This window comes from Aythya fuligula, chromosome 1, assembly GCF_009819795.1.
Source record: "Aythya fuligula isolate bAytFul2 chromosome 1, bAytFul2.pri, whole genome shotgun sequence".
NCBI lineage: Eukaryota > Metazoa > Chordata > Aves > Anseriformes > Anatidae > Aythya > Aythya fuligula.
The window spans coordinates 189,244,659-189,270,275 of record NC_045559.1 but is presented as its reverse complement, the minus strand read 5'-3'; the positions used below and the strand labels follow the sequence as shown (position 1 = coordinate 189,270,275).

Here is a 25,617-nt window from a genome sequence, read left to right as displayed (position 1 = left end):
AACGTCATGTACTTAGCAGCTTTTGGTCAAATTGCATAGTTCCTGAAAAAAATGAATTCTCACTGCAACCAAAAGCCATTTTGTTCGCCTGTGGAAGCTGTTCTGCTGTGCTCAGCCCTGAGCCATTGTGAAGCAGAAATATACATGAAAAAAAAAAAAATCAGGAAAGAAAATGCTAGCGTTGACTCTTCTTTTGCGTCAGTAAGATCAGAATTTAGCAAAACAAAGGAAACAAAATTGTATCACTTCAACTTGTAAAAACACCAACCAGCTACAGCACTGAGCTATAAAACTTATGATAAAAAATACTGTCAGGTGAAACCACAGAAGATGACTAAGAGGCTGAAAAAGGACAGAAAAGTTTGTTCCTCTGCAGCATTCTTCCAGTTTTTGCCATCTGCCAAATTTACCAATAGACAAATTTTACTTACAAATTCACTGGGACACTTTGATTTGATTTTTTTTTCAAAGGTACCAAGTTTCAAATTTGTTATACACTTTTCAGAAAACATTCCTACGCTTGTGACAGGTGAATCTCCTCTCTCCACCTCCCATAAGCAATGTTTGCCCCAGAGGAAAGCCACGGTTGCAGCACGCCCCTAAATATTAATGCCACAATTAAACACATCAAAGGAATTGCTGGAGCAAGACACAGCCCTCTTCTGGTCTGGGCACTTGAGTTTCCTGCATATAAGAACCAAAGTGTAGCATTATTTTCACACAATGTGGATGTTGGTGCACAAACCTCCTTGACATGAGAGCCCAGTCCTGGCCAGAATTTATAGGGACAAGCAGGTTTAGGTTCACTGGAAATTCCAGTTGATTTTGGACTATCTGAAAATAATCACTCAAGTACGTGTTCATTTTAATTCTGGGCATTTAAAATATTTTAAGATAAACTCAAGGAAATTTCGAAGTTGTGTTTTTTTGTTTGTTTGTTTGTTTGTTTTTCTCCTAACCATGGAATCTAAATAAATAAATAAATAAATAAAGGTGGAAACTCAAATTATTATACATAATGAAAATTCTGTAAGCATCTAAAAGTGCTCCATGTTTTAAGGATTATGACTCCAAACTTGAAACACTATAGCAACTATTTTTGTTCAAATTTGCATGGCTCCAAAACACAGACATCCAAAAGAAAATAAATGGGATGAAGGCATTTCACTCTCCCATCTTACTTCTTTGCCTTATCCATTAAAGAGCAACAGATGAATACATGGGGTAATAAAGACCTTCCTAAAGGAAGGACAAACCCCATACACTGGGTTTCTTCACCAACTTCTCCTAGCACTCTCCCCGGCCCAAAGGGGCCCTTTGGCATGAGGAACCCCCACCAGCACCGATGTTCCTCTGGCTGTGCCGTGCCTCACAGCTTTCCAACAAGCTTGAGGTGCCTCCTGTCCTTGCTGGGCTCTAGAAGCCAACGCGCACACATCCTGCTAAGCGAAAATCCGTCAGCATTTTCTGAACGTCAGATTCCTGCTTTCCTGCTCTCTGCTAGGAAGAAGATTCCCCTCGGTTTTCAATCATGCCCCTGGATGTGCTGACAGTGAGTAATTCTCCTTCCTGCCGCTGCTGTGGAATTTTTGCAGCCCGCGCCTCTGACCTGCCCTGACCACCTCAGGGATCCCCCACGCGCTGGCTCCCAGCTGCGGGAAGGAGCTGGCATTTGCTCCATTCGCTCTCCCACAGGCACAGCCAGGGAATTACTTCTCTGGCTCCCCCACCCCCACGTTACTGACGCATCTCCTGGCTTCAAGAAGCCTCAGGGTTTTGATTGTTTTGTTCACGATGAGGGGGAAGGTGATAATGCAGGCCACGCTTGCGTCCACAGATGGATGTGGCAGTCTTTTTTTTTTGTCTTTTTTTCAACTAAAAAAAAAATAAATATGCTGACTCATCAAAGGCAGATTTCTGCCTCCTGCTTATCCTTTTGATCACCTCCCAGTCTCACTGTCTCCCACGGTGCTGTAAGGTTGCAGGAGCAGAGCCCTGGACAACTCAAAGTGTTTCAGAGCTTTCGCAGTAAACAGGCTAATAAACATTAAAGGACGAATGTTCACGCTGGGACACGGGTCTTAGCCCAGCCCCATATCTTTCTCTGGCAGCAGCCAGCTGAAGAAGTCCTCTGCCAAGCACAAGAACCAAACAAACATAAAAAGCTCCAGCAGGGAGCTTACAGCTCAGAGCTGTCTTAGGGACTCGCTGAAACAGAGATCTCTGCTCCTCGGTTTTCAATAGCTCTAGAGAGATTTTTATTCCATGTATGACTCTGCTTGTTTTTGGAAAAAACCTGGTAGTTTCAGGGAATTTCTCCTGTGCTTACTCTGAAACCTGACACCTGACAATTTCATCTGATGCTCCCTAATTCCCATATTAAGAGGGACAACAAATAGTTATGTGCTATTGATGTTTTTCATGCCATTCATGGTTCACAAGTCTCTCTCATACCCTCACCTGGCTGTGTGTCCTGTGCAGGCTGAAGAGTGTCTGTTCAGTCACACCTCACGGAGAAGCTGTTCCACATCCCTGACCATCCACACCCCTTTTCCCTGCTTCTCCTGTGTCTCTGTTGAGAGGCAAGAACTGCTTGGAGCATCCAAAACCCTGGAGCACCATACACGTGTACAGTGGCATAATGATGCTTTCTGGTTTTTATTCTTTTTTAATACTGATTTCATTCAGCCACTGTTGAGGACTGACATGTTCATTATAACCCCAATGTCCTCTGCCTCACATGAGGTCAATAGTTCTCCATCACTGGATTTTAATTTTTATGACCCTGAAAAAATAATATCATGAATTTTTGCCCCTTTATTCACTGCTTCTTTTTCCACATTGCTGCAAATATGGCGATCAGCACACATGCAGGTACACAGGTGTGCATAGATAAAAGAAATGGGCAATACATATCCTGTGCAGAAAAGCACACTTTTAATCTTTAACAGGGAACAAGTACAGAAAGAAAAACTCCATTCTTTGAAAGGATAAAATGGCCATCCAATTTTCCAAAGTTACCTATAATGGGGAAAAATGTAGGTTTAATCTCTTAATGGACATTGTCTTTAAAATCTCCACAAGTGATGTATTCAGCGTTGGCATTTACTGCAATAGCATTTTTATTCCAGGGTGCCCAAAACGTGCCTGGGTCTACACTCGCAGACATGCTGATTTAAGGCTGTAGCAGCAAAAGTTTGTAGAAGCAAGTAATATCTACTTAGACTAGATAGCCTGGCCAGAAAATAGAAAACCTATCATGCGTGCTGTCTGTTGATCAGATCTAACTAGAAAACAAATGGCCATTGTTCTTGGTATAAGCTATTTATGTTAAATTGAAATGCATAAGTGGGTATTAAGCTACATTTTTGAACTGTAATTCAGTTTTAATTTAAAATTTAAAAGAAAATGCTACCTAGAAAATAAATAACACATCACAGTTCCCATTAAAAACTCCTATGAGCTCCTGGCAGAGAAAATAGGGGAACTTAGGAGTGTGTGCATGAGCTAGGTCTGGAATACAAATAATATATTACAAATGGAGTGATTTTATCTAGTATATGTCCAAAGAACATCAGATTTATGTTAACATTATGTAGGGTTTATGTGGAACGTGTTTGAATAGACTGAAACAGTCATCTAAATAATTTTTATTGCATGTTTGACTCACATGAAATTATCAGTTACCTCGGCAGCTCACTGCAGTACAAGTCACCAACACGTGTCTCTTGCAGGCTGCCAAGAAAATGAGAAAAGCTTGGGTCTTCAACTATACTCGAGAGAAAAATGGGGCAAAACATTTTTTTGCCCTGCAATGGGCACAGGAATGACGGGGGATCCTACTTGAAAAGAAAACAGAATGTACAGTGGGACTGGATAAATGAATGGTGAATAATGAGAAGCCTGCGAGTACATGTAATCACAGAAAAATACCTCTGTGATGGACTTGGGTTAGTCACCTTATCCATCTTCCAATCCCAATGCCAGATCAATAGTACTTACTACTTGTCCAGCACATCCTTAAAGACATCCAGTAATGGAGACACTACTACACCCCCCGCAACATAAAGCTGTGCCTCACTAATGTTACCATTAAAAAAGCTTTTCCTCCGTGATGCAATTTAGATCCATTACATCTTACTCTACCTACCCAAGAATAGATTATTCCCTTCCTCTTTGCGATGGCCTTTTAAGTACATGACGACTCTTAGCATGTTTTTCCCCTGCCCTCTTTTCTTTAGTCCAACAGCTGCAGATCCTTTCGACTTCCCAGCCCTTTTCTTGTTATCGTTGCCACCTGCACTGTCCCCTGTTGGCTCCCATCCTTCCTGGGCTATGGTGCACAAAACCAACCCTTCTGATGATATCCTGCCAATACTGCACACCGCATGGATCGTGTCCCACATGTACTTCTTCCTGGGATGTTTATAATTTTTTGCCACAAAAGCACGTTGCTGATTCATGTTAAGCTCATGGCTTACAGTAGACTCCAGATTCATTTCTGAACGGTTACTTTTTCACCAGTTGTTCTTCTTCCTGAGTTTGTGCAGTTTTTAATACCTGCCTAAATTAAGCAGCTTGCTTTTGTCCCCCCCACAAGTTATGCCTTGCTTTTTAGACCAGTTTTGTATTTGTCAAGACCCTAACCCCCTCCTCCAGCATGTCTGCAATTCCTCCCAGAACTGAACAGAACCAAATCTAGATTCCTAGAGGATCTTATGCAGTGCATCCATTTTGACACAAACCCTTGACACCTACTCTGTAGGTACGGTTATCTAACTATTTCAGCCCCAGTTCCACAGCAGCTCTGCACAGACCCCGTTTCCCTAGCTTTTTATGAGCATACCAAGGTACAGTATCAAACAACGTGACATTACATCTTTGCATGACTCAGTTGCTGTGGTAACATAAATTAACAAAATGTACATTGTCGTAGCAGCTTTGTCATAGCAAGTATGTAGGCTTTTCTACGCAAATCATGGCAGAAGCAGCACAAGGATCTGAGATGAAAAAGTAACTGGACAAAATGTGGTGGCTGAAAAGGGAAAATAATGACAGTGGGAGGCTAAAGCAAGAGCTGACGAATCATCTAGATGTTTTAAGGATGCCAGTTTGGAACCAGGGACCACAATTGTGTTTTAGTGAAGAAAGAAAAAAAAAAAAAAAAAAAAAAAAAAAAAGGATGAGGCTCTACTTGCAAAAGGTACTCAAAATATTGAAGCAGGTGGCCAGCAGGAAATAGACTTACCATTTAGGATCTGAAAGTTAAGCAGGAGTTAGTTATAAAATAAAGGCAGCAAGCACTAACAATCGCTCTGTTGAAATCCATTATCTGCTCTGGCACAACTGATGAGAACAAGCCGGATCAAGAGAATTTTGAGCAGGGACTAAATCAAAGAAGTGGACTGGTGTGGAGGAAGGCACGTAACACAGGTTTCCCAGGTTAAGAGGGTGAGTAGGTTCACTTAGAGGGCAGCTTGTTGGACAACTGCAGGCATGAAAGAGGCATTTTCTACCCAACAGGCAGAAAATATTCAAGTCATGGAAAACAGCCGTAGCTAGTATGGGGAGAGCAGAAATGGCAGAATAAATGCACAGCACAATTGAAAAAGTAAACAAACATTGAAAATATTAATACGTATTTTTTTTTATTTGAAAAAAAAAAAAGAAAAGAAAAAAGGCAGCTGTGATGCAAAGTTGCTAAAGCCAACCTGACTTAACAGAGATTCATAAAGAAGACAAGGGAAATTAGAGTTAATATGCACAGGAAGACAGATGGTTTCACAGAAAACATACTGTTTATAAACTTATCTGATTCTGTATTGTTACATTATAGTGATGTAAGTACAGATTCTGGAAATGAAGGAGATTCTGGTTCCAGCACAGGGCAGCTGGTCCTGTTTTCCCTCTTCTTTTTTCAGCACTGATTATGCTCACGAGTGCATTGTCAGTTATTAATAACAACTTTTTCCTCCCTTTACGTACCAGGAAAGGGTTGTGCAACATGTGAAAGTCCCGGACGAGCTACTGAAGTCCTGAGTTTCAGCAAAACCTGAAAAACAGTGGTGTGGGAAGAACAGTGAGCATGTAATGGGGAAGCAAACTCAGAGGGAGAAGGGAGGCATCGGAAGTTCTGGAGGCGTATAAATTCCCAGCACCTGACTGTCCTACCAAGACGAAGACTTTTAACTCCTACAACGTTCCCTTCCAGGTACTGCTGCTATATTTGGGGGTTGCGATCATGGGACAGAAAAATCTTGGATTCTGACTCCCACACTTCTATTTTAATTTGGAAGCAACTTGCTACTTAAGTCAATAGGGAGGAAATGGGATTTTGCCAATAAGCAATCCAGTGACATCAAGCAGCTCATTTCATTTAAACTCACGTTTGAGCAAACTTAACTCATGCTTACAGTGAGCACATTTTCATCAGTTACAAAGGTACTGGAGGTTTACATAATCTGAAAGAGGAGACGAGGTCAAAAAGATCCTTTAGACAAACTCACTGGGAACTAGAGTTTACTAAGGAAAAAGTTAATGTGAAACTCTCTTGTGACTTTAAGTAGTTTCAAAATCAATTCAAGTCTCTCCCTCTTCTGATAATTACGAATCATTTTCTTCAGTGCCGCAGTGCTTTTAACTGACTCATACACTCCTCAATCACCAGCAAAGCCTTCCATAATAAGCAGCAAAGTGGAATTGCAAGTGTCTAATTCTTTAGTCTTGCTTTCACTAATTTCCTCTTCAAAATTAATATTGTTAGTTGCATTTGGACACCACTCTGACATTTCTGAAACAGCATCAGCATGTCTGGGACTAAGGGTACAAGCATTATCTTTTTTTTTTTAGTAGAGGTCTCAGACTTTCTGCACAGCCAAGGAGTAAACCACAGCCAGCCCCTTGCACCAAGCTGAACCTTCCAAATTATGCTCAAGCAAACTGGGAATGCGATACACTGAGAAATTGAGCAGATCTTGTGCTGAACGGGTTGAATAGACAATGCCATCCTGCTTATAGACTCTGTCAGTTCTATGAGGGAAGCTTTATTGAAATATATACAGGAAAGTGACACGGATCTGTTTCTCTAGAATGTTCTGTCAAGTAAATTTATTACATTTTATTGCAAAAATGAAACCTGAAGAACGGCGTTTCAGGCTGATATTTCTTCATAGGGTTTATTACATGCAAAATTCAGAAATGCAGCCCATTTTCTGCTGGGTGCCTGAAGAATTCTTTACAAACTTCAGTAGTAGCATACGAGTAGGCATTGCAATGGGCTGCCCAGGGAACTGGTTGAGTCACCATCCCTGGAGGTCTCTAAAAGACGTTTAGATGTAGAGCTTAGGGATATGGTTTAGTGGAGGACTGGTTAGTGTTAGGTCAGAGGTTGGGGTCGGTGATCTTGGAGGTCTCTTCCAACCTGGCTGATTTTGTGCGTGACTAACGCTTACACACACGCTTTGCGCCTGTGAGCAGCGATGGCTTTGTGTCGTGCCGTGTGTACGCTCAGCCAGCTAGCAAGCCACAACCACAACATCGGCGCTTCATTCATCTCCTCTAACCACCTCCCTGGCGCGCAGCCACGTCTGCACGAACACAGAAGGCACCGTGGGATGGCGCGAGGTAGATGGATTACTTCATCTCCACAGCAGCAACAGCGGGGTGGGAGGAAACACCCCCCGTTTTAGAACATGGGACGGAAACTGAGCTTTCCACCAACTCCGCCACAGGCTCCCTTTGCCGTCCTTGCCAAAGAGCTCTCCCAGCCCTGCTCCTCCGCCTGGGAAGACCAGGACAGCGAGGTACGAGCAGGCTCCGCTCACAGAGCTCTGGCTTGGTGGCAGCCGGGTGGGCATGGAGGACCACAAGCCCAGGCCGTGCTGCTGCCATGGCCAGGGGTGTTCATCATCACGGGGGGTGTTCATCACAGGGGTGTTCATCACGGGGGGCTTCATCACGGGGGGTTTCATCACGGGGGGCTTCATCATGGAGGGGTTCATCACAGGGGGGTTAATCACGGAGGGCTTCATCACGGGGGGCTTCATCACGGAGCCTCCCCTCCAGCACTGAGGGGACGTGTGTGGGTGCCTGGGGGGCGGCACCGCGGCACCCACCGGCAGGTGCCGCCCGGCAGGAGGAGGAGGAGAAAGAAGGAGGAGGAGGAGGAGGAGGAGGAAGAGGAAGAGGCGGCGGCTGGGCTCGGGGGCCAGGCGGGCTGAGGCCATGAGGCGGGCGGTGGCGGTGGGCGAGGTGGCGGCGACCTTGGCGGGGCGAGCCGCCCTCCGCCCCGCATGGCGGCCAGGTGGGTGCCCGGGGGGGGACCGGGGAGAGGGGGGCGGTGGCAGCGGCCATGGCGGCGGCCCCGGGGCCGCCCATTGCCGGGGCTGGGCCGGCGTGCGGGTAAACACGGCCCTGCCCCCGGCGCCTCCCCGAGGTCGCCCGGCCGGCAGAGGAGGAGGAGGAGGAGGAGGAGGAGGTGGAGGGAGCAGCTCGGTGGAGGTAGGAGACGGCGCCGTCCCTCAGCCCCGGGGGTCCCGGGGTGCCCCCGCTCCTCTCGGAGCCCCGGAGGGAATTAGAAAGTTGGTTCGTGTCCTCTGCTCGCCCCGCCGTCACCCTTTTCTTTAAATTATTATTTTTAATAAGTCAGGGCGGCGGGGGGCTTCTCTCCGCGCTTGTGGCTGTGCGGGCAGAGGCGCGGCAGGCGGCCACCTCAGAGAGCACCGCCTGAGCCACGGCCAGGTCCAGCCCAGCCTTTCCAGGTGCAGCTTCTCTTCAGAAAAAGGAAAATATAATAATGATTTCCATTCACCTGTGTGTTTTGGACTTGATTCTGCAGACAGGTATGAGTAACGTCGGGCATTTACGGCTGCGTTTGTGGCACCCTGACGTTATTCTGTAATGCCCTCGGGCGAGGAAACTCGGCTGCTGCGTGAGTGCAGCACCCACAGACAGCAGCCGGGCCCGGCCGGCAGTCCTGTGCCTTTGGGAAGGCCAGGTAGCCCCCGTCGGATATTGTTGCTGAAAGTTGGCTTCAGCACGTCAAGCCATCCCGCTAAGCATCAGGTCTCGCTTCTCCACCTGGAGAAGCATTAAAAGTGCTGCGTCCTGCCCTCTTGGTCTGTGTTTGCACAGTGGAGCAGTGGTTCATAACTGGGGATCTTCGTGTTACACAACTAATAAGGTGCTTAAGAAAGTGCTGGGTGTACAGTCTTTTGATCTGGAAAAAAAAATAAACCATTCATGTCTGGGTTTGCAGAGTGCCGGGATGCTTCCTCCTCCACCGTCGCTTTGCCACCTGGCATGTGCCCATAGAGCAATCCTACGAGCTTACTGTCACCCTTCTTCTGGGACAGCATTAGAGAAAGCTTAACAAACTTCTTTTTTTTTCTTTTCTGTGTGAGGATGCTCTGAGATGAGATTCCACCTCGACAAAGTGTGAGGTAGTGAGCTGATCAGAATTCAAGTGTGCTGTCATTTTTAAGAGAATTTATCTTAGTCAAAACAAGTTCACTGCTATGTTAGCATGCTTACATTACTTCTACAGGTAAATGTGCTTCCTCTGCCTTCTCCCTTCCCTTTCTTTTTCATTAATTAGAATTACTAGTGTTGAGAAATCAAAAACTTTTTCTTTTTTCTAGTGGAGGTAGTTGAACCAATCTCATCTCCCTACAAACCTTGCCATATTTATGGTTTCAGTCCAATGTGCCCATTTCACTGTTACTACTACACTAGACATCTATAGGACAGCAGTTACTCAGTGGTCATACAATAAACATTACCATTTTTGATCCTTCTAGAAAAGCAGCTATAATTTATGAGTTCCTGGTTGACAGAACTGCCCCCAAAATTTTTAGGCATCTCCAACTCAAAAAGCTTTAAAGAAATGTGGACTTATAAATGCAAAGAAAAGTGGAGTTTATTTAAGGTATGCAATTTAAAAACCAGCACTATTCAACTAGATAGAGCATGAAGGATTATCTAGACTTGACTCATCTGTGTATATTGTGCATTTTAGGCTGAACAGTGAGCTGAGTAACAGTCCACTGGAGTGATTTCACTGCTTGCTTTTCTGGATTGTACCAACTGTTTAAGATGTTATTGGTATTCTAGTGCTGTTTATTTCTTTGAAGGAAACTAGACTAGCAGTTGATGAGACTTGAAAAGACTGGAGGCTCAGTTCAATATTTGATGAAACCATTTGCTCTTTAATTTTACATAGGTAAGTGGAAAACCTTACAAGATTTTCTTCACTGACATCTTACATATCCTACACGTAGATGAAAATACTCCTTAAGCAAGCTAAAACAGGACAATTAAAAGACAACTTGAAGTGAAATGAGGAACTTGCTTGGCTTAGGTCAGTTTTTGTTGTATTCAGAAATGGCTACAGATTTAAAAAAAAAAAAAAAGTACTCAGTGCTTGGTAGGAAGGACACATGTCATTTAGGTTGATTTCGTATGTTAATGAGGTCACAATCTTGTTCAGTATTTTCTGCATCAGATCTGTGACTTCTGGCTTGAACGAATACTTTGGAAAAAATAATAATAGTAAAAAAAAAAAAAAAACACCCTACCCTAGAGTACTTCAAGTCTGTGTGGATTTTTCACTGCTTATGCTTTTCTTTTTTTAATTATAACAGATCCTAATCTGAATTGTCTAGCCTCCGCTACTAACCATGGATCTCAGCCTGTATTTTAATTAATTCTTAAAAGCTGAGCTACTTGAAAAAGAATGACAGTAGTAAAAGAGGTGGGGGTAGAGAGTTACAGTAATCAAAGGGAAGGCTGGAAATGGGATATGCCAGGTTATGGCGTAAAACTTACCTTTTTCCTGTTCTGTAAATATTATTCTGTTGCTTCTGCTGTTCGGTGAAGCAATGTCCCGCATGTAGCTAGGAAGTAGTGGATAGGGGTGGGTTTTTTGTTGTTGTTATTCAGGAGATATTTCCTCCTTCACTCATTTCCGTAGTGTTTGTTGCCATGGCAGCTGGCCAGTGGCCTTATTAGTGATGAAGGTGGTTGCACTTCTTTTTTCGTGTCTTGTGATACTGGAAACTATATCCGAGGTACCAGAAGAAACAGATGTTGTACATAGACTGTAGCAAACTGTTTCTGTGAAAAGACTGAAGTGTTTCAGTCCTTGGACTGAAGTTATCGTATAGTTATGTGTGATATTTCTTACTGTGTACTGCGCAGTTATGTTTAAAATGCCTCCCGTCTTCAAGCATGCTAAATATTTACAGTGAATGTACTACCACTGCCATATGTTTGAAGTGAGTAACCCATTAATTGAACAAGCCTCTTTTTTTTTTTATGCTTGAAAGAATTGACACTTACTGCTTTTTAGTCACTAATCTGTATGTTTGAAGTAGTGTATAAGAACAGCAGAGGTAAGATGGTGTAACAAGAAGTGGAGTCATTTTTCTTACCCCCTGCTCATTTCCAGTTAGCACGCAGATAGAAAATCAATTGTAATCTGCTCATAATTGCCTTCCTGCTAGAGTTATGAGGCATCTCTCAAATTTTCCTTCTCTTCCCCCTCCTCCTTTTACGTTTTTCCCCTCTCTCCATGTTTTTCCTCTACGTATCTTGTGGAATAGGCAGCTCTGCGGGGTTAGAGGGGGAAAATACCATATGGATGGTTTCCCCCTTAAAGCTCTGCATCTTTAAATACTGTTATGTAGCATCTTGAGGCTGTGTCAAAAGGCATGTTCTTTGCTGTGTTGTTTATTGATGAGCAGAAACTGACGAAGGTTTTCATAACCTTGGGGCTTTCTGCTTAGATGAACTAGGCATTTCCCTTTTTTACCTGTTTTGGGATTGATTACTTCAGGCTGTATCACGTTTCTTGTGTGAAAAGGCTGGGCTTGCACTACCAAAAATTCAAACTGTATTTTGCTTAGCGTGAAGAGCTGGACTTGACACTTTGCCACTCTGCAAGGATGTTGTGCTCCCTGGTTAAGGAGTTGTTTCAGCTTTTTGGTAAACTCCAGCTCTACTCGTTCTTGTATCACAGCTGCAGAATGAGAATGTTTTAAGACTGCTTGAATCTGCAGACTTGTGCATCTGTAGTCCCAGCTGGAAAGGTCCAGACAAGAACCTTTCTGAAGTTTGCCACAGGGAGAAAAGCAGCTCGCCCTCTGCAACTGCAGGATTCCTTCTGCCAGGCTCACTGCACAGTCACGCTCCAGACTACCTCTCCTGAGTGCCTGGCTGTGTTGGGGTTGTTTTTGCTTGATTTATGATACCAGCGTAACACTTGAAGATTTCTCATTCGTCATCCTCCTCCCTGGGAGGGAAGATGTCTGTTTATGTATACATGTAGGTAGATACAGATGCAGAACAGAATGCTAGACCATCCCCAGGGTCCTTTGTCCTTTAAATGTAGAAACATCATATACCCTCTGAAAATATAGTTCCCAACACCTTTGTTTTTAATCCAAAGTGATTTGGGTCTGAGTTCTTTCAGGATAAATAGGCATAAAACTTCAGCAAGATTGTACAAACTAAGAATGCATTCTCATAAAATAGTTTTATTGAGTCTGGATGGAGAGAAAAGTAAAGCTGTGTTCAGGAGGAGGGATTTTATTTATGTGGAAGTCGGTATTTTGAGAAAAGCAGGGAAAAGCGAGGAAGAGACAAAGCAAGACATGAAGTGGTCGGGAGTGAAGGAGAATTTAGTGGTCATTAGTAATCCTCCCAGAGGAAGAAATACAGCAATTTCTTTTGGTATGAAAGGAATGTCTTAGGAGGTGGTTGAAAGTTGCAGAGCGGTGCCAAAGATTGGGGAAGTGAGTGAAGCTGGAGGTGTTCAGCAGCACATGTGACACAAGTTACTGCAGATACCTGAAAAGCAGTCTGCTTGCTGCAAGTAGCTCAAGCTCTGGGGCTGGCAAGAGGCTGAAATCCTTGAGTGCTTTGGTAATTGACTAAAACTGTCATGATAGTTCCTGAAAGACCATTTCTGTGAGCCATCCTCCCATATGAGCTATAAAAAGTGATGTGTTAAGTTGAGAAATCAATGGATCAGTTCTTGAAGGAAAATGCCGTGAAACTTTGAGATTTTGTGATGAGTTGAAAATTGCTGCTCTGCTGTCACTTGGTCCTTTTATCTTAGGACTAATTAAATCTGGTGGTTTTGGCTAAGAGAAGGGACAGATTGCAATTGCGCCAATAGAAATTACTTCCCTAGCTTCCTTTTGTTCTGCAAGTTTCTGTTTACACAAGTAGCTGGTCTCTTTAAACCCTTGTCTCTCCGCGTTCCTAGTTATAACTGGTGCCCTGTCTCTGATAGGGCTCTGAATCCTTCGTCATCTGTGAAGTTATTTGACCCATGGAGTTACCTACTCCTTCCTGCACAAAGCATCGAAGCAGAGCCTCATCCTCGGTGAGACATTTCCCTGATAAAGTGTCATCAGTGCTTTTGTGGAGTTCTCCATCAAAGTGGAGGGTCTGAGGGCCTCACAGACTGCAGCAACATCCCCTAAGGCCCTCCCCAGCTCAAAATGCTCAACCGAGTTATAAACCTGAGGTAATTTCTCCTTCAGCCATAATTCCAATACATACGGTTTGTCTTGCCAGACGCACCTCTGGAAATGGTTTCTCCTGGCTGGGGAAGGGCTGTGATTTACAAACGCCCAGGGCAGTGCACCTGGGTTCACGAGTCTCTATAGCAGCTGCTCCGGGGTTGTTGCTGCTCCTCTCGCCGGGCCGCCAGCTGAGCTGTGAGTTGGGCTCGCTGCAGTTCCCGGCGCTGTCGCGGTCGGATTGCAGTCTGGGCTTCCTGAAGCTGTTGCTGAGCTACAGCCCGCGCTGGCTGCTGTCAGATTAAAGTCAGAGTTTTCTGCTTCAGCTGTTGTTTCCCCAGCCGCTTGATCAGTTGTCTGGTAATAGCTTCTTATGGTAGCCATCGCGTGGAAAATAACACCTGATATCGTGTGTGCATTGGCAGAGCTTTCATCTGGTTCCAGCAAGAGGCTGTGTGGCTCACGAGTGTGGTGCCCACTAGCTGCAGCTTGATCTTAATTCCAAAACTCATTCAAAGTTGGGCTGTTTCTTCTGAACTCTGCCTTCTTCTCCAGATGGGCCATCCCTTCTGTTAGGAGTGGAACGCTTCCTTTGCCCTTATAACTTAGGAGAAATTAAACTGTATCTCTTCACAGAAATTGTGTGTGTTTGCATCGAGGAGCTGGGCAGCCAGCCTTTTTCCAAGACTCAGAGTAATTGCACTTTGGCTTTGTTAGTCCCGTGTGTGGCCTCCCCATAAGGTTCTGTTCAGCATTTGGTGACGGGCCTCTGTCTGATTTGCTTCACAAAGCTGGCAGCTCCAAAGTTTCGTGAGGCCGTGGTAGCAGCCTGTAGCTCACACAGAGCACGAAACACCAGGCTCTGGAGTTTTTAGTTCCATCATGGCAGTACAGATGCATAGAGGTGGCTCTGGCTTCATTTCTCTGCTGATGAGAACCCCTCGCTGGGTTCAGAGGGTAGCACATTACAGATCAGTTACCTGGTGATGTGTACAAGAGGGACCTCAGGTGAGCAAACTCATTCATGAGACAACAAGTGTCATCATCTTAACACTGATCTTTCTGCCCTCTGTGAGCAGAAAGCAGTCTGAATTGCTCATGTGCAGCTTGGAAGCACTCAGCGGTGTGCCTGGGGGAGCACTGGAAGCAGATGCCTCCAGCAGGCATTGTGAGTAGAGTTCAGTTCATCTGCTGACGAGGAAGGCTTTTGTGGAAAGTGAAGCTCAAGATGACGTTGCAGAAATAGGTCCTAAGAAATAGGTCTTAGCAAGAACACAGCCAGCAGATGCACGGGGTGGTTGTCTGCCTCTTGTTGGCACTCAGGACATCACCCTTGGAGCGCCGTGCCCAGGTTTGGTCTCTGGAGGATGGGGGACGTGGACTGACTGGAGCAAATCCAGAAGGCAGCTCCAGGGATGTGCAGGGGGCTGAAATACCTCACGTACGAGGAGAGGCTGGGAAACCTGAATTTCTGTGGCCTTGGTAAGAGAAAGCTCAGGAGTCTTACGGCTCTCTTCAGCTCTATAACCTGAGGGTGTGGAGAAGACAGAAATGCTCTGTGTAGAGGAATAGACCAGAAGGAGAAGAGCCAGCAGTCACAAGTCACAGTGAAGAAATTCTCGCTGGCCATAAAGAGAAACGTTCTCCCCATGAGAGCATTTAAACGCTTGGGTAGGTGCTTAGGGAGGCTGTGGGATATCCAGCCCTGGAAATTGACTGGAAGCTTGACTGGGAAAGGTGCCGAGTGACCTGCTGTAGTTGCCCTTGCTTTGAGTTTTGTGGGATTTGTTGAACTAGTTGACCTCTGGAGATCCCTTGCAAGCTAAATCATTTAATTTTAAATGCAGCATCACTCGGTGTATGAGGGTGGAACTCAGGAAAGGAAAATGTGAGCTTGGGGAGCCAAAAAGAATCAAAATGTATTAACTTTAATGAAGGAATATGCACAGGTATTCACTCACCGGACAAAAATCTGGTTTGCTTTCCAACTTTAAAAATAAAATGATAAAGTGGGGACTAAACATAGAGGAAACCTGGTCTGCAATGTTCATTTCTAACTTAAAAGTTGCAACCTTCTGAGCTTAGAACAAAATGAATCTGCAACTTTGAAGTCCTACAAAGATTGTTTAAAATCACTACCAGATGGTTTGTCTCTTTCTGATATATTAGGTTATTAAACAAAAGTGGCCAAACTTTTATTAATATGTAAAATTAGGATTTCAAAGATTGGTGTCTGCAGCTTAGTGTGTGGAGTTCCTGGTCGGTTCTCCTGAGTTCTGGGATACGGCAATCTGAAGAAAATCCTTACCTAGATGACAGGTAATCGGATTGATCTCTGGGTAGTTATTTTCTCTTTATTTCTTTTTGAACTTGGATTTGCAGCTACAGTAACCTGCTTACCAAATGATCTGGCTGTTGTTACTACTTGTCAGTGCTATTAAAAGATTCCCCAGAAAGCAGGGAAGAATTATACACCAAGTGTGTCTCAGCAAACCACATTTGCTGTCTCTTTCTTAATTCTTTACTTTAAAAATCTGAGTAAAAAATTTGAACCTTAACATGTTGTTTTTGGCTTTTTCATCCCTGTAGAGAGTGAATTGTAAAGTTGAAAGTCTTGCAGAAAATCCGCTGCTGGCAGCTCCCTCGGAGAAGGCTCCAGTCCAAAATGACAACTGCAGCAGCGTGGTACAGGCAGAGGAATTGTCTCTCAAATAAGCATAGCCCTGTGAAGCCATTTAGGGCTACACAGAGTCCAACCAACACCTTGAACTCTGTCCAGGAACCCTGGAGATTAAGGAGCTCTCTTGCCAGCAGCATGACCTGAAACACAACCTGCCCATGTTGCTAGACAGTTTGAGAAGCCTATTTTCCTCTGACACTCCTTTCAAACTCTTAATAATAGCATGGCACAGATAAAAGATGTTAGGTTGACTAGCGAAGTCTCTGAAATTTGTATTTAAATGAAGACAATACTTTTTTTTTTTTTTTTTTCCCCCACTTAACCATGTTAGTTTTGTTAGCGGATTTTCTTCTGACAGAACAAATTTGAATAAAAGTACTTTGCGAAGCATGACGGCGTACACTTTGTACAGTTGTAGGCATTGTCTGGCCGCCCAATATTGTCACAAGGAAAGTTAATTAGACAGTTCAGATTTTCACGTTCAGAAAGCACCCAGACAGCGTGACTCATTCTGGAAGTGGGAAGAGATCGAATCCAACGTGTACCGCCGGAAACTCCTCTCTCCTCTCCACAGGGATTTGTTTGTCGGTGTCTCTGCCTCAATTCACGAGTAAATAAATCAAAATAAGGAAGGAATGAAACGATGTCCTCTGGCAATGACCTTAAACTAATTGTCGTCATCCAGTTTGTGGCAGAAACCTGCGTGTTCCGCGCTGCCCTGGTGTGGATGGGAGCAGCTGATCAGCAGCCACCCTGCTGCGTGGCAGGGGGCTTTCGACATCGTGGTTTGCAATCAGGAGGAAAAACTGACTGGTAGAGCTGGAAGGTGCAGGTTGGAAGCTGCTTTTCTTGGTTTCCTTTAGCAAGCTGTGTAAAAGTAGGATAGACCCTTAAGTGGCTACAGACTGGAATTGATAACCAGGCAGGTGATTTTTCTGTCCTTTTTTAATCTGGGTAATTTCCTTAATAACAACATATTGTAGGCTCTTGCATCACCAAGAGCAGAAATAAATACAAGATACTAGATTACAGTGCATTTCTAAAGAAAGCTTCTGAACTTACCCTCAGCACTAGTGGCAGCTGTTATATTTTTCCATGATATTTGTATTTTTTTAAGAGGGGAAAAAAAATCCCCTCCCTCAGGAGACTGTAACTGAGGGAACAATCCTAAAGCAAGGTCCACAGGGTTGGTGGGTCTTACTCATGGCTGTATCTGAACAGGGAGTGAAAGGATCCTCTTCTACAGGCATAGTTAAGAAATTAAACCTTGAATGGCCAAACAGTGGGAATGGTGAAATTACATCTGCATCCCATAAAGGAGAACACTTTCCTGATACAGTTTGGATTGCTCTTGTGTATCTGTTTCCCCGAAACACCAAGAATTTCTGGTCACCTGACTTAATCTTCTTGGAAGCAGGACTTCTGTGGCTGTGCCGTGTGTGTGTGCAAGCACTGGTTTATTTATGCAGATGTGGTCGTGTGTGATGTGGTTGTGGGATCTCATCCGTGTCCCTAAATCCCTGACGGGAGGGTGCAGAGAGGCCGGAGCCAGGCTCTGCTCAGTGGTGCCCAGTGCCAGGACAGGAGGCCATGGGCACAGCCGGGCACCCAGGAGGCTCCCTCTGAGCACCAGGCAGCACTGCTGTGCTGGGCGGGTGACGGAGCCCTGGCACAGGCTGCCCAGAGAGGCTGTGGGGTGACTGCAATGTCTCTGCTCTGTGCTTTCTGCTCAGTTGGCTGGTCGGGCTCGAGCCCGTCGGCCTCCTTAAGCAGGCAGCAGTATTTGGGGGCAGCTGCATGTGGGCACCAAGTCATCTCATGGCAAACAGCCTGTGGTCACGGCCTTTGTCTACCCACAGATGAGGAAAGACTGCAGCTGTTCATCTGCATGGTCAGCAAAGAAGTAATTGCTACTTCTGGAAAAGAAAAAGCTTAAGTTTTTGCTCTTCTCTTTAAAACATATTAGAGGATGTGATGAATTGAGCAACAGCTTGCTCAAGTCTTGCATGCTGTCAATACTGGTGATCTTACACTGGGAACTCATTGACCTCTTAGGATGATGGCCTGGTGGAAAGCGCATCCCTGCCTTGTTAAAATTAAAGGATAACTACTGGCATCTTTGGTTGTCTTTCCACAATTGAAGTAACTCTTTGCTGCTCAGCTTTTTTCATTTGAAAGTGGTTTTATTTATATTCCTATGGAGAAATCACATTGCACTTTAAAATGCAATTGATACTTTAAAAATATTTGTTTTGCAGGCCAGCTATTTTCTCTAGGCAGAGCATTACTCATCTTTATCATAACATCGGTTGTGTTCCTGAATTCTAGGGGGTTTTTACTGGCCGGTTAGTTCTCTGTGTGGCTGTAAGAGTGGCGGTGGTTTTTTGTTTGTTTGTTTTGTGGCCACGTGTAGATAGCGTCTAGAGTACCACTTCAGCATTTCTCCAAACTAAGCATTCTTCTCTCCAAGTGCTGAGCTTGAGACACTTGGCATCACTCAAGACACGGACTGGTGAAGAGGAATTTCTGCTGCATTTTGTAGCATCGTACCATAGGATGGCTCAGGTTGGAGGGGACCTGACAGACCATCCCGTTCCAGCCCCCTGCCACGGGCAGGGATGCCACCCACTCGATCAGGTTGCTCCAAGTCCCATCCAGCCTGGTCTTGAACACCTATTTCCACCTCATTGTTTGGAATAAAAGCATTTCCCTTGCAGCTTCCAAGTACAGCAATGAACGTAGGATATTTTGCAATGGCACAGCAGTGAGCTTTGTCTTAGTATACAACCTTTGTCTCAGTTTCATAAATGCAGTGTTATGTGCTTGATTTAACTTGTTCAGTTTCTTGCAAATACATCAGTTATTACTGGAGATTTATCATAAAGTTCTACAATAAAAGATAACGAAATGCATTGGTAGGCAAATCATCTAATTGCTGCAACCGTAGCCCGGGAGTTACAGAGTGACCACTCGTTATGCTTGCATACAATCACTTCTTTTTTTTAAAGGCTTTGTCTCTGTGCTTGAAATGTCAAGGTTTGTATGAAAGCAGCAGCTCTTCTCTCTAGGCAGTCCGGATTTCATAGGTGCTCCAGCTCTGTCTGCCGTGGTCCCTCAGATCCTCCCAAGGAGGGGACTCTTCCCTTCCCACCCCTCTCCCAGCCGAGGCTGCACCCCTACAGCATCCTACCCCTGGCTCTGTGCCCTCCTCGACTCTCCTTCTGCCTCTGAGTCCGAGTTATCCCCCCACCTCCACCCAGCTCACGATTTTGGGCTAGCCTGCTGCTCAGCCAAGTGGCGTCAGAGACCCGATGAGCGCTGTGAGCTGTGGGATCTGTGGGAGCCACAAGAAGTAGGTGTTGGGAGCTTCCCCCTCTTGAAAGGTCAGAAGTTTGAAGAGCTGCCATATGCTGTAGTTTGGCGACGGGGTTTAACTTCGTGACTCTTTGTATTTTAAATGAGGTGAGAGGAGGTTGCTGAGCTAGTCAAGTTATGGGATTTGCAGGTTTTAGCGAAGAAGTAGAGCTCTTTGTTCGTTTGCGCTGTGTACTTTCGAGTGATTCTATTGTAGCCCGTCACAGATGTGACAGGAGATCCACATTGTTTCTTACTGAGGTTTCTTTGTTGACCCCCTCAATCCCAGTAGGAAGCCTAGTGTACTGGTTAAAACCTTAATATGAATGCTGTGCTGTCATTGCAAACATGATTTAATGGGATGATCTGACATTTTGTAAACCTTCGGCAGCACAGCTTCTTTCAGGGGCGAGCCGAGAGAATTCTTCGAGTCCAGGCAGCTGGTTCACGGAGCTGACATCATGCAAAAAATGTTTTCTTAATTCACGCAACTGCAGCTTGTTAGAAAACTTTATGCAAATGAAACAATATAGCACAAGTCTTGAGATTGTCCCGAGTTTAGTCACAGTCAGGGCAGCAGCGTGGCCTTAGCACGAAGATTTACCAGCAGCCGACGCTCAGACCTGGTGCCCACAAGACGCGGTTGGAGTATGGGAAGTTGTTTTGTGGTGTAGGGTTTCTCTGTTTGTTTTGTGTGGTTTGTTTGTTTGTTCTTGTTATACTTATTGCTACTGCAGAAGACATTGAGGGGACCCGTCTTAGCAAATAAACTTCCAGAACTTACACCCTTATTTTGAAGGTAGGTTTTCAAGCCCGATCATATTCTTGTCCTAGCTGTGTGTGTGGAGCCATAAGGACACCACTTCTGTGCTGGGAAGTTCTCAGTTTGCATGTAGATGGTGGCTCACATGCCCTCTGCCAAAACAGGCATTTCTGCTGTCACAGAAGAAGTGCCTGGCTCTAATCAGGGAGATATTAAACTAATGACTACCAAGTGATCCTGCTTGCTTTTAAGGGCAGATCTTGGGCATAGGGGAAGTGGACTGGCTTCTTATTTTGCCTACAGAAGTTTTAACATGCTTAACATTATCCAATACCGGCGACTGAGGTAGTCTAAATACCACAGCAGGGACTGATTAGCTTTTTCAGATCACTGCTTTTATTCGCTGTTTGCAAAGAGGCTTAATCCAGTGCTGGAGATCAGGCTTCCCACTGTGCTCGTGGGTAGCTTTCCCTCAGTCTTTGTGTTCACGGTGGCAGAAATTAGTGAGGAGTCTCCTCCTGCCGCTGACTCAAAAGCCCCAAAATAGTGGTGCTGGCTGTTGTTCTCGGGAGTGTTTAGTGGACAGTGCAGAGGAACTAAACTTGGGGGTCCTGATCTTCAGTTTCGTATCTGGACGTGTGGTAAAGTCATCAGGTGGTAGCGTGATGGAGTGTGGTTTCGTTTACTGCCTTGAATCGCTAACATCCACATAAAGCTCTGGGAAATCACCCAGAGAGGCCTAACAAACCTGTTCACATTCGTTACTTCTTCTAAATCGCAGCTGAAGTTTCCCAGCAGGTCGCCTGTCTTCCCAAGCAGAGGAGGAGGACAGCTGACCCTGTGGTTTTCAGTCATGCTTTCAGCCACATACAGATGCTGAAGTTCAGAAAATTTGCTCTTCTAGCAGTCGTTCAGGTGAATGTTTGCAAATGTCGAATCTCTGCAAGGCTGCGTGCTTCTCTGCACTGAGCTGCCTGTGCTGAGGTTACCAGCCATGGCAGCTTCTGATTTGGAAGGCCGTATGACTCTGCTTTTTTAATCAGACATCAAACCTTGCTGCTGTTTTAGGGCCTGTTGGATTGGAAACATTGGGCAGTGCAGGGAGCAGGACTGGAGTTTGGGTTTGGGTTATCATTGTGGCTTACCTCAGTCAAAATAAAAACAAGAGAAGCCGGCTATTGCCTAGCTCCTGACTTCTGTTCAAATATTTCATCACTGCAAAGGAGCAGAAAGATCTTGACATCCAGAACAGGCCTGTGAAATAACAGGGAGAGAAGTCCTGTTACAAACAGGAGCGGTGCCAGAACAAAAGGGTGCTTCTTGCTGCCTTTCTGTCAAGTGCCCTAATGTTTCACTGCCATTGCATAAAAATGTGCATTATTGCACGTATTAATATTATGTGAGTTTAGTTTAATCAGTTTTGCCTTCTGCTGAAACTGAAATATACCCACAAGTACTGTTATAGCTGTGTATAAATGCAAATTTATTACACTTAGTGACTGATGCACAAAAGTGTCAGGAAAATCAGAAAGCGGTTTCTGAATACATTTCAGTGCCTAGTGTGGGCTCCTTTCATAGCTCCTTGCACAATGTACCGATATGATTAATTTTGCTAACAAGAGAAGGGGAACACACATAGCTACTGATGGATTTATTTCACCTCAATATTTTTCCTTAAAAAAAACTTTTAGTTTCCGTGATGGGAGAGATTATATTCCTTGGGAGTGATTTTTTTTTTTTTTTTTTTTTAATTTCATAGGAACTCACAACTTTTACTACTTAAAAAATAATTCCTTTTCTTTGTTTCATGAATTAGAAACAATGAGGAGAAGCCGAAGTCTGCCCAAGCCAGGTGTTTCTTGTTGGCAGCCTGCTCCCTAATGACTCTGGCTCTCATACAGCAGCTGCCTGCTAGTCTCTTTTGTATGGCCTATTGTTGCTGCATACCCCTCGTTAATACACATGCTGCCTGGGGCAGACCCTGCGAATGACATCAACTTGCTTATCTTAGAAACCTCCAAACCTGATGCAGGGTGGGGAGGTTGCCTTGCATCTGCCCGGCCAACTAATTGTGAGCGCTGCGGGTTGTGATTGGCTCCTCTTCCGCTCAGTAATAGGTTAAGCAAAGACATTGCGGGTCCATCTGTTCATCCATTCATTGTTCTGCTCGCTAGCCTGAAGTCTGCAGCTGAAATCGTGTTAAGGAGTTGCTTCTGGAACAGCTACAAGAAACCAATGTCTGTGTGTTTCCCAGCGAACGTAAGTATACGGGCTTCTCTCTGCAGCAATGGGACGCTTCGCCTTTCTGATGTTCCAGCAGGTCAGTTTGTGCTCCGACAACGTAGCTAGCGTCTGGGTCAGATGAGGTTTGCACACTTTGGGTACCTCTTAAAAGAAAAAAAAAAATATATATATATATATATATATATATATATATGAAGACTAAGTATATTAAAGAGTCATCTTCTGGCTCAGTGCATTCTGTTAAGGAACTTTTAAAAGCAGTAGAAACGGTGCGTTTGCAAGAACCTGAAAATGGTAGGCAGTACCCATCCATAGAACAAAATTCCTTCTGGCCCTTTGAGGAGAAGGGAAGGTTTCAACCTTGAGTTACGGGTCTTGACGTTCTTTTTGCAAGTAGGCTACTGCTTATTTTAATTTCTGAGAGGTAGAAAACGCTTTTAAAAGAAGAAAGAAAACTTTTTTTTGTTTTGTACCATACAATGGGTAACTTTTTCTGTTTATGAAAATAGGAAGAGCTCCATTGTGAGCTGTGCAGAGATACTGTATTGTGAGAGCATTAGGATATTCTCAGGTGGGAACGTGTTCCATTCAAAGCTTTTGTGCTTTGAAAGCTATTCATAAGTGTGTCAAATGTAGCACAGTTATTTTTATAAAGTTTCTAATCTGTTTTGTTTTATGTTTTGAGTTCAGATGTTAGGCTGAAGAACAAGCGCTATATACGCCATGAGCCTGTGTTCCAAGGATCCTGTAAAGAAAAAACAAAACAAAAAAAACAAAGACCTTCATATATGAGTTGGGAGGGAAAGAGAGCATATAAAAGGGTTAAAAAGAGGTTTGCATTTCTACCACATGCCCTATTGTGTGAACATATGCATGAGTCTATTGAAAGTTTTCAGAAGATGGGCAGGCCACCAGTTGCTGGTCTCCTGCAGTTCCAGTAGACATCTGTTGCCCCAGAGCATTAACCAATCTGTTCAATGGGACATCCTTCCTTTGTTGGGTAGAATGATGCAGACAACAGCACTCGCTGAAATACAATGGTAATTAAATACATAGAAACTACAGCAGTAGGTATTTATTACATATTCATTATTTTATTTGCATTGTTGCAGTATCTTTACGATTTGAGTAACACACGTTCATTTTTTCTTTCCTGATCAGCTATGCACTTCTTTGTGACAAGTGATTACAGTGTTTCAACAAACTGTGATTTCAATATTTCCCATTTTCTTTTTAGAAGATTTAGAAAAAAACTTCCTGTGTGAAAACAAGATGATCTATTTCACTGTAGAATGCATCTTCAGAAACTCATGAATTCTTTTGAGAATACACAATTTCTGGTACTTTGCCACAAGACATGCCATTTGCTCCTTGTTATTTTCCTCCATGAACGAAATTTGCATTAAACTACTTTTCTTATGTTCAGTTGTAAGTGAATAATATTCAGAATATGCATTAAAAGATTAGATGATCTCTTTGCCCACATTCCTCTGAGAAATAGAAATACTCTGTGAATTAATGAGTTGATTGTTGTTAACAGCTAGTGGAGAACAGTGGATGAAAATGGAAATGAAAAAGGAATGCAATTCTACAATGTAATAGCACAGTTCTCATCCAACGTATTACATTTATGCTTCATAAATGACTCAATAGTACAATATTTTGGGCCATTATCAGTGAATCTAGCATGAGATGCTCTGGTTTCAAACAGGCTGTCGTTTGTTCTTAAAAGTTACATTGTTGTAACTATAATGAAATTGGTAACCCCCAATTTGTTGTTGTTTTTTTTTTTTCTTTACGCATAAAAGCATGTTATGTTACTCAGCATAACCAAAAGTTGCAGACTTTTCTTGACACAAGTTTTTTTGGCTGATTTGTTTGCTTGTTTGGCACTCAGTCAAGTCAGAACTCGTAGTGGATGTTTTTGTTATCTATATTGCATTGTATCAGCATGCATACTTCAAAACCTTATGTGCATAATGAGAGTTCCTTGTAAATAAAGAGTGTAAGGAGTTCTTCGTATCTGATGTTACTCCTTGAATAAATGTGACCTTTTCTGTTGGCTTTTTTTTTTTTTTGACCTTCATTGTGCTATATCTAAGTACACTAGTGCTTGAATGAATTTGAATTCCAAATAAACAGATTCTGGCATATTGCTCCTCGCTAACAAGGTCAAGATAAAATAATCAACTCCAGCAGCATTTAACAGTGGCGTCTGATTTTCATGGTTCTAATGGGGGCTCTTGTAAGGGACATCACCTTGGGAGCTCCCAAGGCCAGCATTTCAGAGAGATGCTGCTGACCACAAATACAGTGTGCAAAGTTCACGGATGTTGCAAAAATTGGTCTGAAAACAAGTACAGTTTGCATGCAGGGTATAGGCCAAATGCCAGGAATAGCACACTGCTTGTTAAGCACAACTATTTCAGAAATCTTCAGTTTGGGATTTGCAGTGGATGCCTCGTCTTAACTACCCTTGAGAGACTGGGGAGACTTAAAGCAGATGCGTGCTGGGGGGGTGATACATACATTCCCAACAATGCACGGAGCTCAACTTGTGGTCACTTTTTGTAAGTAGTTGATGTGCAAATCATCTCAACTATGCTCCGTATTAGGTCTGATCTTCGGATATATTCATATGCCAATGAGGTTTTTTAATCACACTGGAGGGTGTTATGACTGTAGTTGCTGTGAGGCACTCAAATTTCAGCGAAGAAGGAATTGGAAAACGACTTAAGTGTTATTTTAACACTAAGCAAACAAAATCCTCCTGGTGATCGAGGCACTTCAAGATTTCTTTATGCCATGCTGTTAATATCCAACCTCATCCCCCCCACACTTCCAAGGGGGGGGGAGAGAAGGAAAAACAAAACCCAGCCTCTCTCTCCTCCTAGCTGAGTGCTAAAATGACATTTCACAGTACACGGATTTAGGCAGCGACCCATTATCCGAGCGCATTCTGCGGCGGCGGTACATGAGCCAGCTCAACTTTTCAGTGTTGCCCATTAACTGGACTTCCTCGAGTCAGAGCAGATTGCGGCTGGGGAACA

At 44.0% G+C, this 25,617-nt stretch overlaps 1 protein-coding gene across 1 annotated transcript in view; it reads left to right on the top strand.

Moving 5' to 3' along the window:
- The first annotated feature begins 10,192 nt into the window (after positions 1 to 10,192).
- The window catches only part of ZC3H12C (zinc finger CCCH-type containing 12C), a 39,222-nt gene continuing 23,797 nt past the window's right edge, over positions 10,193 to 25,617 (top strand). Inside the window, exon 1 of the mRNA XM_032208271.1 lies at positions 10,193 to 10,357. The gene's annotated coding sequence lies outside the window, so the exon portion shown is untranslated. The remainder of the gene's footprint in view (positions 10,358 to 25,617) is intronic.